Here is a 14144-nt window from a genome sequence, read left to right on the forward strand (position 1 = left end):
AAGCTTATGCAGGGCAAACTCATAAATTGTTCGCCATCTATAACACTGATAGAGAGATATGCACAGTTGTTTGCTCCCCCAGGTATTAATACATACTCTGAGTAAATTACTAAATAAAAAGTGATTTTATTAAATACAGACAGTAGGATTTAAGAGGTTCCAAGTAGTAACAGACAGAACAAAGTAAGTCACCAAGCAAAATAAAATAAAATGCGCAAATCTATGCCTAATCAAACTGAATAAAGATAATCTCACCCTCAGAGATGTTTCAGTAAGCTTTTTCTCAGACTGGACACCTTCCAGGCCTGGGCACAATTCTTTCCCCTGGTATAGCTCTTGTTCCAGCTCAGGTGATAGCTAGGGGATTCTTCATGATGGCTCCTCCCTCCCTTTGTTCTCTTCCACCCCTTTATAGATCTTTTGCATAAGGTGGGAACCCTTTGTCCCTCTGGGTTTCCATTCCCCCCGCCCCCCTGGAAAAGCACCAGGTTAAAGATGGATTCCAGTTCAGGTGACATGATCACATGTCACTGCAAGACTTCATTGCCCACTTGCCAGCACACACATATACAGGAAGACTAACAGGTAAACACAGCCAACAATGGTCCTGGTTAATGGGAGTCATCAAGATTCCAAACCATCATTAATGGCCCACACTTTACATAATTACAATAGGCCCTCAGAGTTATGTTTTATATTTCTAGTTTTAGATACAAGAGTGGTACATTTCTACAAATAGGATGATCACACTCAGTAGATTATGAGCTTTGTAATGATACCTTACAAGAGACCTTTTGCACAAAGCATATCCCAGTTGCATTATATTCACTTATTATCATGCTTTTATAAAACCATATAGACTGCACAACATCACAGATGTTGCCTCCATTTGTTAGTGGAATTGAGATATGTTGGAGCCATGACCACAAAGGAGCCCCTGAAGGATCCTCAGAAGGATCTGCACAGTCTGTCACACGCAGCCTGGAACCTTAGCCAGATTGGCTTAACCTTTGGCTCTATGAGCTATGAAGTGTCTATAGAATTAAAGTGACCATAAAAACTAACTTTTTTTCCTGTCTGTGGCACTTCCCTAATAACAGAGCTCGACATAGGTGCCAACTCCATGGATGCTCTGGGGCTGGAGCACCCATGGGAAAAAGAAGTGTGTGTGCTCAGCACCCACTGGTAGCCCCGCTGATCAGCTCCTGCCCTCCCCTCCCCTCCAGCACCTCCTGCCCACCGAGGATCAGCTGTTCAGCCACACGCAGGAGGCACTGTGAGAGGAAGGGAGAAGAGTGGGGGCAGGAAGAGGCAGGGGTGGGGTTGGAGCCTTGGGGAAGAGGTGGAGTGGGGGTCGAGCACCCCTGTGGAAATTAGAAAGACAGCACCTCTGGAACAAGCATTGATAGTGCTTGGTGAGACATTCTCTCAGTATTTCTGGACCAAAAAATGACAAGTAGTAGTTAAAATTTAAAAAAAAAAAAAAAAAAAAAAGATTAAAAAGCATGTCTTAGAGATAAGCCTCAAAGAGCTTAATCTATTTAGCTTAACAAAGAGAAGGTTAAATGGCTGACTTGATCTCAGTCTATAAGTAGTTACATGAGGAACAAATATTTGACAATGGGCTCTTCAATCTGGCAGACAATGGCTTGGAGTTGAAGCTAAACAATTCAGATTGGAAAGGGGTACATTTTTAACAGTGATGGTAATTAACTATTGGAACAATTTACCATGGGTTGCAGTGTGTTCTCCATCACTGGCAATTTTAAAATCAATATTGTATTTTTAAGATGTTCTAGTTCAAAAAGGAATTATTTGGGGGAAGTTCTATGGCCAGTGTAATGCAGAAGGTCAGATTAGATGATCACAATGTTCCATTAAGCATTTCACTAATCAGTTTAATTAAGCATTCCAGTGGTCCTTTCTGGCCAGGGAATCTATGAAAATATTGGGAAAAAAATTTAGGGCTTGCCCCATTTCCTGTCCAAATAATTATGACAGGCATCCATCTTTTTGCAGTATGCTCATCATGCATATATTAACACACACTAAGACCAAGATGTTCAGTTCTTGTGAAAGCCAAAGATCACAAACAGAAACTGGACTCCTCTTTACCTATAGTACACATACAACAGAAAATAGCAATACGTTTTCTATCCCGCATAAATGCTTCAACTGTGAGACAGAAAACCACCATTAAAAGTAAGAAGGAAGTTCATTCTCTATAACCAATTTAATACTTAATCCTACTCACATTGACAATCACCAATAAAACTCCTATTGACTTCAGTTATGTTGGACCAGGCTACTAATCTCTGATAAGGCTTCCAGCAATCATGTCGAACTCCACTGAATTCATTTCACGTGGGCAATTGATGGTAATGGATTTTCATCACTCCTAAGCTGGGCTGTGTTTGGCAATGGGACATAGATCCTTTCACTCCCAAATGTTAGTTCAATCAATCAGTCAACCATCTAAACCAACTCTCCCTCCACTAGTTAAAAGCATGAAAGTAAGAAAAACTTATGAATCCCAAGGTACATTTCAGTGTGCTATTATTTCTATAATTTCTTTAAGCACTTTTTACCATCCTAGCTCGTTCAAATCTCTAAGAAATGTGCGATTTTTTCAGGACAGGGGGATAAATAATTCTTACACATCAATTCTCAGATTCTCAAAACAGAGTTAACTTTATTCCATTTCATTTCAAGATTGCACTAATTTCATGCTACTTTATAGGATTAAAAATCATGATCATGAAAGAGGGATATGTCATACAATTGTCACTTTTTCTATCTATTCATCTCCTAATAAATATAGTAGTCATATGCATTTTCCTTCTGCATGAAGGAATGAGAGAAACAGATAATGCAAAAATATGAATATATTATCATAACAAAGACCAAACCAAGAGCTGAAAAGCAACACAGTCTCAAAAACATTGAGTATAATAGAAGAAAATAGTACATTATCACAAATCAAATCAAACATATATATTATAAATGTCTCTTGACAGTTTAAGATAGCTGTAATAGCAAGGTTCTTAACTCAGATGTTCCACTAATACAGTTGATGGCAGACATCAGCAAAATTCAGACATCTGTTGTTGTCTTCCACACTTACCCTGAATTTTTATCTCTAACACAGAATGCAGTGAAAACAAAAGGTTCACAATTCATTGAGTTTACTGACCCAGCTTTAGTTTATAGGTTTTTGAGCTTTTAGAAGCTTTTCAGAGAGCTCTCAAAAGCCTTAGTGGGCTCTTGAAATGTTCACTCACCCCTGCTGAAAAGAAACATTTTAGCCAGTAGAGTTGCTTAATGGAATAATGTTTGGCTGTGCCCCTGTGAACTCTAGTGTGTTTTCCTTGTGTCATAAATCAGGATAGAGTTTGATCTTTAGATTCTAGCTGTCTGTTTCCAGAACAAAATTATGGTGTCAAGGGTCAAGATCACCTGCACCAGGGAATATATAACTGGCTACTTGGATTCCACTGGCCCATATGAAACACAGGGCAACAGAATTTATAATAGTTTGCTAGTGGAAATGTACAAATTATAAACTCTGCCCTTACCAAAGTGCCCCAGTTTCCTCTCTTTTCCAGGGGGAAAAACACAAAGGCCTTATACATTTGCCAAAAAAAAGGAGAAAAAGTTCTCCATTAACTCAATAAAGTTCCTGATCTCTCTCTGTTCCACTTATACACTCCATGATGAATATCTTATCTACCAAATTAGGATTGCCCTTTTTCTTCATTTAGAAATCTCTTCAGGATACAAACTCTAATTTTATCCACATAATTCCACAGTATGTATCCAAGACAACCTAACTTCAGTTCTCTCCCTTCAATAACCAGAATGCCTGCTTTATTTTTGTTTCTTTTAAAGTAAAAAATAATTTATTTCTACCAGAAAAGGACAGCATAGTTGCAGCAGAGAGTAGGCCTTTCTTTAATATAGTTCAGTACTGAAGTCAAGTGTTTTGAATCCTGAAAAGAGTCTTTACTGAAACCTATTACTTTGTAATTCCTGTTCCAGCGTATAGAATTAGATAGGATGGTAATCAAATACAATATCTTTGATGCTACTGTTTCTTAATATTACCAAATATTACGCATTTCATCTATGCGACTTAGCTGTTTTGTTGCACTTTCAGCAATTAACCTCAGGATTAACATATTTCTGATTTAATGACTGTGGATGCTTCTCCCAACCATGGCTCTGCAGGCAAGTAGCTCCTGACTTGGGTGAGGGTGGGGGTGGGGGGAAAGGATAAGAGAGAGAAGGGAAAAACAGCGAGCAATGGGAGGAGGAAAGAGGAGTGAATGGGGGTGGGGTCTGGGGGAAGAAGCAGGGCAGGAGAGGCTCTGGAAGTCCTGCTTAAGTATCCCGTTTTTATATATTACAAAGTTGGCAACCCTATGTACAGCTATGATTGCCAGCAGTTCAAAATTACCACACAGCCCTTAAGAATAGATATGCTTGCTTATAAAGGTGAAAGCATTGCAGAAAAAAAACATTTAAACAACAAAAGAACCTACATGCCTGCTAACAAGATTATCAGACATCACCCCTCAACTCCTTCAAACTCCACAGAGGGATTTTTCTCTAGTTACAAGTTCATAATAGCCTTAGCTTAGAACTGGCACAACCATTAATAGTTCAGGCTTTCCTTTGCACAGGTTGGGCCTTTGACCTTCAGATTTCAGGAATGGACAATCAGCAAACAATGTCATCTCTTCATGGTGTAGCTTTAAAAGGTTGGGTTTTTGCATAATCAGAGATGGAAAACTTGCATTCACCTCCCCTGACAGAGGTTACATACAACCCTAACCCACAAGAATATACAACTTTTGTATTTAATACAAGGGATTCCAAAGATACTTAAACACTTAATTCATTAAGGTTTTTCAAGGCTATGGCAAGTTCTTGCAATATCAGTCACACCCAATATATTCAGATACTGCAACACAAGAAAACGTTACATGGGGTATAAAAGATAATGGGGAGATTTTCCAAAAGTGCTCATAAGTCACTTAGACTTAAGTCCCATTGAAAGTCAATATTTGTGCTCCTAAGTCACTTTGGGTTAGATTTACAAAGTTACTTAGACTCCTAAAGGGGCAGTTTGGTGGTTAAGTCCAATGTGTAGGCACAATTGACAATCTAAAAATCCCCTCAGCTGCCACCTAAACCTGCAGTGGAATTCACAGCCAAACAGCCTCTCCAAACCTTGAGCTAGCTTTTCCAGGCAGTCCAGGAGCCATGAGGCCAAGACACTGTTAGTCACCCTGTGACGGGTGGGAGGATCCAGTCCAGTGTGGGTGGAGTGTACCCCATCATTCAGGCTGCCCTCCGTCTCCAGACAGTGAGGCCTAAGGGCTAAAGTCAAAACAGTGATCCTTTTCTGCAGGGCTGTAAGGTCTAGAGGCCAGAGTCAATAAAGATATCCTGACTCACAGGGCAGTGAGGCCTAGCAACCAGGGACAATAGAGTTGCCCTCCTGGGTGGGGCTGTATAGCCTAACGGCCACTTGGGGGTGCTTTAACCCCTAGACTATTGGCTATAAGTGTGTGTGTGTGTGTGTCTATAATCTTTCATGAGATAGGTGCCTAAGCCAGGTTAGCCCTAACTATAGGAGAGGATTCATGGCTGAAAATCCTGAGCAGAGATAGGCCAGATGGAAATACCTGTCAGTCAGGTGCCTAAAGCCCACTTAATAGCAGTTAGGCATTTAAGTACTTTTGATGATATAGGCTCTAAACCCCACCCCAACCTTTCCTCTGCTTTTCACTCCTAGCTAGTTTTGGAGGCTCTCTTCTCAGCTTGCTGGCTTCTGTGAATTCCTTTCCATAGCAGCCTAGTTCTCTTTGTGCATTTTATGGGGAACCTGGGGACCTAACCCAGAGCGGAGGATTCTACTAGGCAGCAAGACACTGCAACATTGAGCACTGCTATATCTAAATCGTCTTTGTGAATCTAGCCATTAAGCATTTCTAAAAATTCCACATAGTACACCTAAAACTCCCTTCCTGATCTGATAGAATGTCCACTGTGTGGAAGGACTCCCATTGTGAATCTTAGTTATTAAAGATGTAAATGAATACTGGATGTTTCCTTATTTGCCTTAATTTTCAAGGGGGAGATGCAAAAAGTAGCTTAAAGAAATTATGTTGAAGAGTTCCTTCTACTAATGACAATTACCTTAGTTAAGTGTCCCAATATGAATGACTTGTGAATATAAAATAAACTATACTAATTTTATTGATTGATAATTGTTTCCTAGTGGTAAACAGAAATCAGGTTTTTTTGTTTTTGTCACACACAACATACAATGTTTTGTTAACCTGGATACAGTGGCTCTATTAGTTTCTTTTAGATGTCCCAGAGGTGTCACTTGATAATTTATGGTACCCTTGAGGACTCAAGGATTTGTTTCATTGTATTGTGTCCCTTCATGCTCATAGAGAGTTTGGTTTTCCCTGCTTGCCTCAGAAGAGGAAAACTCCTAACAGAGATCTAAACACACGGAATAGTACAAATAATTGTAACTTTATGAAGTTGTCAAAGACCAAATTCCACCACTTTTCCTTGACACAATACTTTCCACATCTGTTACTGTATTTAAAAAAAAAAAAATTGGATGAAATCTCGGCCCCACAGAAGTAAATGACAGTTGCCCATTGACTTAAATGAGGCCAAGATTTCACCCAAAATGCTTAAGGAGAAAGACTGGTTGTTCAGGTCTGGTCAAATTTCTGGTGATTTGTCACATAAGAACATAAAGAAAGGCCGTACCGGGTCAGACCAAAGGTCCATCTAGCCCAGTATCCTGTCTACTGACAGTGGCCAATGCCAGGTGCCCCAGAGGGAGTGAACCTAACAGGCAATGATCAAGTGATCTCTCTCCTGCCATCCATCTCCACCCTCTGACAAACAGAGTCTAGGGACACCATTCCTTACCCGTCCTGGCTAATAGCCATTAATGGACTTAACCACCATGAATTTATCCAGTTCTCTTTTAAACTGTTATAGTCCTAGCCTTCACGACCTCCTCAGGTAAGGCGTTCCACAAGTTGACTGTGCACTGCATGAAGAAGAACTTCCTTTTATTTGTTTTAAACCTGCTGCCTCTTAATTTCATTTGATAACCCCTAGTTCTTGTATTTCACAGAATAAGTGAAATACACTGCTGTGAAAGTAGACTAAATCCAAGGTTAAACAATGTACTTATTACATATTTCACTAGTTACTATATAATCACCTATAATTCAATAGCAATTACTTTTTCTTCTTTCAAATAACTCAGCAATTTTTCATTTTAATGTCCCTTGTAGCATCTTAAGTTACAAATAGTCCAAAAATTTGCTGGTAGGGTATTGCACAAGATAAGCCATTATTTATTGCAAAATGTTGCACTTGGAGAGACAGCCTCCAATTAGACAGAACAATTAGTTTAAGGTTGAATTCAGTTATTTTCTGCTCTAGCTACTTAGATTTGCTAATTCTTTTATGTAACCGTTCTTTGAACTTTTCTGTTAAAAGCTTATTAGAGGTCCCTGGTGTTAGAAAGAGTCCCAGAAGATAAGCCTTTAGCATTTGTGCATCTTTGTAGAATGTATTGTCACTGCATGTTAGAGATTTTGGTTATAATAGTCATATCAAAATTGTTTAACTGACATTAACAAAAGCAGTCAGAGTAACTAAGTATTGTGGTTTCTACAAAACAAACCACATTATCTAACTGCTACTGTCATATTTACAATAAGTTATCCTACAAAAAGGTACATTAAGTTAAAATGAAAGCTAAGTTTTTTTGTTTGTTTTTTTTAAACGAGTCCTTTAAGTACATATTTAGCATCCAACTAACTGGGCTGATTTTCAAAAGTGATGATCACTCAGCAGTTCTCACTAAGAGGTGAAAAATTGTTAGTTTTTCAGGAGGAGTCTCACTTCTGAGAAGTCAGAGAAGAAAATTCAGCAGTTCCATTATCATGGATTTAAATATCCAGCAATCAGCAACTTTAGACATGCAAGGCTAATTTGAGACTACAGTGGTATTCATCAAGAAGTTACTATTTGCAAGATACCAGAGTTATTTTTTATTCTGCGTGTAACATTAAACTACTGTGTAATCATGGTTGGCAAAAGCTGACTTTATTGCTGCATTTTTTAAAACAAATAGATTTAGCATAAACACATTCTTACCATATGCTAACATAAATAGTTACATTCTGCCTATCACAACCCTACATTGTTTCAATTGGATAAAAAGATCCCTTATGAGATTTACGAAAGCCATTATATAGGTCAATTAAAATATAAGAACTGAGAAATGTTAAGGACTTCTTCCTTTTAAATATCAGCACACACATACACAAGCCATAATGTACATTCATAGCTTCTTAATGAAATAACAGATCCAAACAAAAAAAAAAAAAAACACACCCCTCAGAGTTGATGACATCTTTTCAAAAGGCAGCCTTTACTAGAATATTGTTTGTAAGTGAGGGATAAATCTGAAAGATAAGGCTACAACATTTTAAAGAGAATAATTACCAAGAATAGCTCAGAGAACAAGAGGCATGAAATTTCATCTACAAAAAGTGAAGTACCTAAGGGAAAACCAGTAATTTTAACACAAAAAAACATCAAAAGAACTTACATTAATTCCAGAACTTCCATCTAAATATCAGAGCATACAGTCAGATAATGTAAACTCTGGACAACTATAATTCCCATTATTTTGCTATGTAATTATTGGTAAAAATGAGCATATGTACACTGTCCAATAGGAATACTTCAGTTTTCAAGAATAACAGAAAAACACCTACTAATAGTTTCTACTTTGTCTTAAAAACAAAGAGAGTTTCATCCAGGGACTTGCCGAACTCTACCTTCAAAGCTGTTCATTCCACTACATCATTAGAAGGGGTATGGTTTACAGATGGTATGTCAGTCTGCAGTCTAAATTCTCTTATTATTTGGGCCTCATTTAGACATTTAACAAGAGAATGGATTATAAAATCACAACAACCAAAGTTCTAAGTCATTTTTTTTTGTAATTAAAAGAAAGGTTAATCACTACTTGATCAAACACTATACAATGGGCAAAATAATCAGTTTGGGGGAAAAAAGGTGTCCGATGTTACTTTTACACTCAAATTATTTCCAGGAATAGCATATTCTGAGATTAATTGCAAAGTAATTCAAACAATTAAATCGATAAAACATTCCAAAGGAACCATGAAATCTGAATGTTTCTGGGGTTACTGAAGCCCGTTTTCCTTAATGTTCATTGAGATATTAGTCACTGGACTGTTAAAATAGGCTAGCTACATTGTAAAGGTTCCAAATGACAGATTACTTTTTTAAAGCAAATTTAATCGAGACATATTACAAAAAATCATTATACAAGTCAGTCATGTGCAAATTAGTGACCAATAAAAAGATAAATTCCCTGAGCCTTAAGTACTCCAAAGTCAAAGCCTAATAGATATTTACCACATTTAGAGATTTAACAATCAAAAATAGAATCATAGAAATGTAAGATTGGAAGGGACCTTGATGGGTCATCTAGTCCAGTACCCTGTACTGAGGCAGGGCAAACTATTATCTAGACCATCCCTGAGAGGTCTTGCTCTGAATAATTTCCAACAATGGAGATTCCACAACCTCCCTTGACAATTTATTCCAGTACTTAACTAACCTTACAGTTAGGAAGTTTTTCATAATGTCTAACCAAAATCTCCCTTGCTGCAATTTAAGCCTATTACTTCTTGTCCTGTTCTCCATGCTTAAGGAGAACAATATGTCACACTCATTTTCTGTACTTGAAGACTTATGTTCCCCCCCGCCCCAGTTTTCTTTTCTCCACACTAAACAAGGTACATTTTTTCCCATCTTTCCTCAGAGGTCATGTTTTCTGGACTTTCAATCATTCATGTTGCTCTCCTCTGGACTTTCTCCAATATGTCCACATCTTTCCCAAAGTGTAGTGCCCAGAATTGACACAATACTCCAGCTGAGGCCTTATCAGTGCTGAGTAGAGCAGAAGAATTACTTCTTGTGTCTTGCTTACAACACCCCTCCTAATACATCCCACAATGATGTTCGCTTTTTTGGAAACCGTACAACAATTGTTGACTCATATTTAGTTTGTGATTCACTGTGACTCTCAGATCCTTTCCTGCAGCACTCCTTCCTAAGCAGTCATTTCCCATTTTGTATTTGTGCAACTGATTATTCCTTGCTAAGTGAAGTACTTTGCTTTTGCCCTTACTAAATTTCATTCTCCAGTTTGATAAGATCATTTTGAATTCTAATCCTGTCCTCCAAGGCACTTGCAACCCCTCCCAGCTTAGTATCATCTGCAAACTTTATAAGCTCTGCCAAAATTATTTAAGATATTGAATAGAACCAGACCCAGGACTGGTCGCTGAGGAACCCCACATGGATACCTGTAAGACCCACTCAATATGCCTTTACAGCTTGACTGTGAACCTTTGATAACTATTACCTGAGTATGGTTTTCCAACCAGTTAGATATCCACCTTATAATAGGTTAGTCTAGGCTATATTTCCCTATTTTGTTTATGAGGTCAAGTGAGACAGTACCAAAAGCCTTATTCAAATGGAGATGTATCACATCTACTGCTTCCCCCTTATCAACAAGAATTCTTACCCCATCCAAAAAGGATATTAGGTTGTTTGACATGATTTGTTCTTGATAAATCCATGCTGACTGTTACTTATCACCTTATTATCTTCTAGGTGCTTATAAACAGATTGCTTGATTATTTGCTTCTTTATCTTTCTGGGTACTGAAGTTAAGCTGACCACCCTATAATTCCCTGCATTGTCCTTATTCTCTTTTTTATAGATAGGTACTATATTTGCCTTTTCCCAGTCCTCTGGGATCTCTTCCATCCTCCATGCGTTCTCAAAGACAATAGCTAATGGCTCAGAGACCTCTTCAGCCAGTTCCTTAAATAATTTAGGATGTATTTGATTGGTTCCTGCCAACTTGAAGACTTCTAACTTAATTCTTAACTTGTTTTCCCCCTATTTTATCCTCGGGTCGGACCCCACTTTCACATAGTGAACATCAGTGTATCAGCTGATCATTGCTAAAATTTTTGATGGGGGAAAAAAGGGGAGGGGTTGCATTTAATGCTTCGGCCATTGCTCTGTTTGCTAATGCTTGTTCCCTCCTCATCCAGTAACAGGCCTTCCCTGTCCTTAGTCTTCCTCTTACATCTAATATATTTGTAAAATTTTCTCTTATTATCCTTTATGTCTGTAGCTGCTAGTTTAATATCAGCCTTTCTAATTTTGTCCCTACATGCTTGTGGTTCTTACATATATTCATTCAATGTGATACTCTGCTAACCATAGGGTTCAAAACTATTGCCATACCTTCCAAGCACCATTTCATCTAAGGGTCTGTCAGCTTTCCAACAGAAAACCTCTTTTTTGAAAGGAGCACTTCTAGCTTGCCTTAAAAATTCAGGGACATATCATGCCCCTGAGGCCAGCCACTCCTATAGCATTGCCCTCCATCCGCAAGACCCCATGGAGATCCTCCTCCAGATTAAGATTCATGAGATAGACAGATATTGCAGACTGAGTGATCTTGTGTTGAGCAGGGGTTAGCTAGGACAATGCACTTGTGTTCCCACCAGCCCCATAAACATGCCACAGGACTGTATTACCTTTACCAATGATATTCTTCTTTTTGGATGCAAAGGATCCCAGGAGCTAAGGGAGCCCAAGGTAGAAAAATCATATTTGAGTGGCTATACCAAAGAGAAAGGGATAGAGGCTGCTGGGGATCACAGTGTATCTTCATGGATGGCCCTAGTCTCTCACTGTTCCCAGGGATTCTGTGTGTTTGAGGCAGAACAAACTATCATTTTGTGGAAAGGAAGGGAAGAAAAGAATCCTCTCTCATGCCACATATGAGCATGGGGAAAACTGATGGGATCCTGACTTTAGTCCCCCCCTCTGAGGTTTTTACAGTGGGGGGAGGGCGAGGAGGGGAGAGATTCTATGCTTCAGTATGGATAGAATCATTGCATACAAAGTCTGAAATTAGAAAAGGTCTTGTAAAACATTTAAGATTTTTTTTGTTTCAGTTTTCAATGGGTCTGCCACCCTCTGGATGCCAAGCAACAAAAGAAAGAAAGAAAAAAAGCATACCACATTAGTTTTAAACCCCTTATGTAAGGCTGTATTTTTTATTTCTAATTTTTAGATGTTACTACATTAAAATTGTACTTACGCGCCTTTCCAGCAAACTGACAATTTAAAAAAAAAAATCATGCTAAACAAATAAAACTGGGCAATTGTAGAAGTAACAAAATAAACATTGGCTTATAGTAAAATAAAAATAGAAGTTAGGCAAGAGTTTTACATAAAACAATGACATAGGCATAGGGTGAAGATAAATACATTGCCAAGTTATAAAAATAAAAAGGTGGCAGGGTTTATTAAATAGACAAGTATTAAAAACCTGGAAGAATCAGGGCTTAGGATTCCTTTTTGTTATTGTTATTTTACCTGTTGGAGCTCGCATGCAATTGAGTGGAACATAGAATAGATGGGAGGGACAATAGGGCCATAATGAGGAGGTACAAGAAAGGTTGTAAAAGCACTGGCAGGCCCAAGGGACTCACAGAAAGTCCCAGAAAAGACAGAAAAAATGGATGAAAAACTAGCCGTGCTTCGAGGTGGGAAGGAGGTATATAAGATTGGGCCAGGAACACTGGAGGAGAGCCAGAGAGCAGGAAAAGGATTCAGAATTTCAGTCCAAAGCATATTTGAAGCACCCTTAGGCTTTACCCTCCACTGGAGCCTGCCAGTGTAATCCTTGCACCTTTCAGTGCTCTTTCAGATTCTCCTATTAATGTGTTCTTTGGGGCTATTATGACTCTTACTTTTTTAATGTGAGCTGAGTGGTCTATAGTTTAATTTAAAAGAAAATATGTGATAGTCAAGGGTCTGTTTGGCATTCAGATAACTCAGCCACTTAATAAGCACAATTCGTTTTATGAAAAAAATTCCTTTTTACTTCTTAGGCAGAAAGATGCAAAGCCAATGGGCCTATACTTCATATTGAGGCATAGTGTAACTACACGGCACACTGGTTAGAGAAGCAGATATTAATTATGCATAAACTGATGGGTGAAAAATAAGTGGGATGTGGGAGAAACAGTAGTTTATAGACAGCTATACATTAACAAAGATTTAGAATAATATATTTTTCTGTGCAAATTCAACTGCTACTTCTATTAATTAATGTAATTGATAACAGTTATAAAGATATCTGGCATTTTAATCATGCAGATATGTCTTTCTGTCAGGAGGGGAAAATTAAAAACAGCTAGAAGTCTTTTATTTGCAGTGTAAGCTGGAGAGGAAATTAAAATAGAGCTGGTAACAAATGACAGATACATTCAATTTAAAAGATCACAGATATGGGTCACAAGGGTAAGGAGGACACCATGAAGCATTGCCATTCACATAGAAGGTAACCCTGTGTCCCCTCCCACCCACCAGACATACTTTTTTTTTGGGGGGGGGGGAGGCAGTTCAGATTAGTTTGATGAGGTTGGCAGCTCAAACTGCACACATCATCATCATCATCAATAATAAAATCTACAACATAATAAATGGCAGGGATCATGTTGAATTAAGAAAAACAGTAACCAAACTCCAATTTACACAGTTCATTTCATCAACTGGAAATGTGGGAATGACATTTTAAATGAATATTCCTTTGTGCATGTCTGATATTAAGCTGGTCACTGATGGGACTTCTATTTGATTCTAAATACTACATGGGAAAAATTTCTGCAAGAAAAAAAAATAAAATCTTATGTCCACCCCCAGAAGTACAATTCTTGAATCAGAGTTGGGCTAAACCATACAGAAAATTTCAAGTATCTAACCACTAAGAGCCTGAAGCTACATAATAGGTATGGTATACTAATCTGAATAGAACAGTAGCATTTCGACTCCGTGATGGTCAGTCCAAACTAATCACTGTTATCCTGAATACCAGTGAGATAAGGTGGGTGAGGTAATATCTTTTATTGGACCAATTTCTGTTGGAGAGAAAGACAAGCTTCTGAGCTACACAG

The sequence above is a fragment of the Trachemys scripta genome, chromosome 1 (genome assembly GCF_013100865.1).
Source record: "Trachemys scripta elegans isolate TJP31775 chromosome 1, CAS_Tse_1.0, whole genome shotgun sequence".
NCBI lineage: Eukaryota > Metazoa > Chordata > Testudines > Emydidae > Trachemys > Trachemys scripta.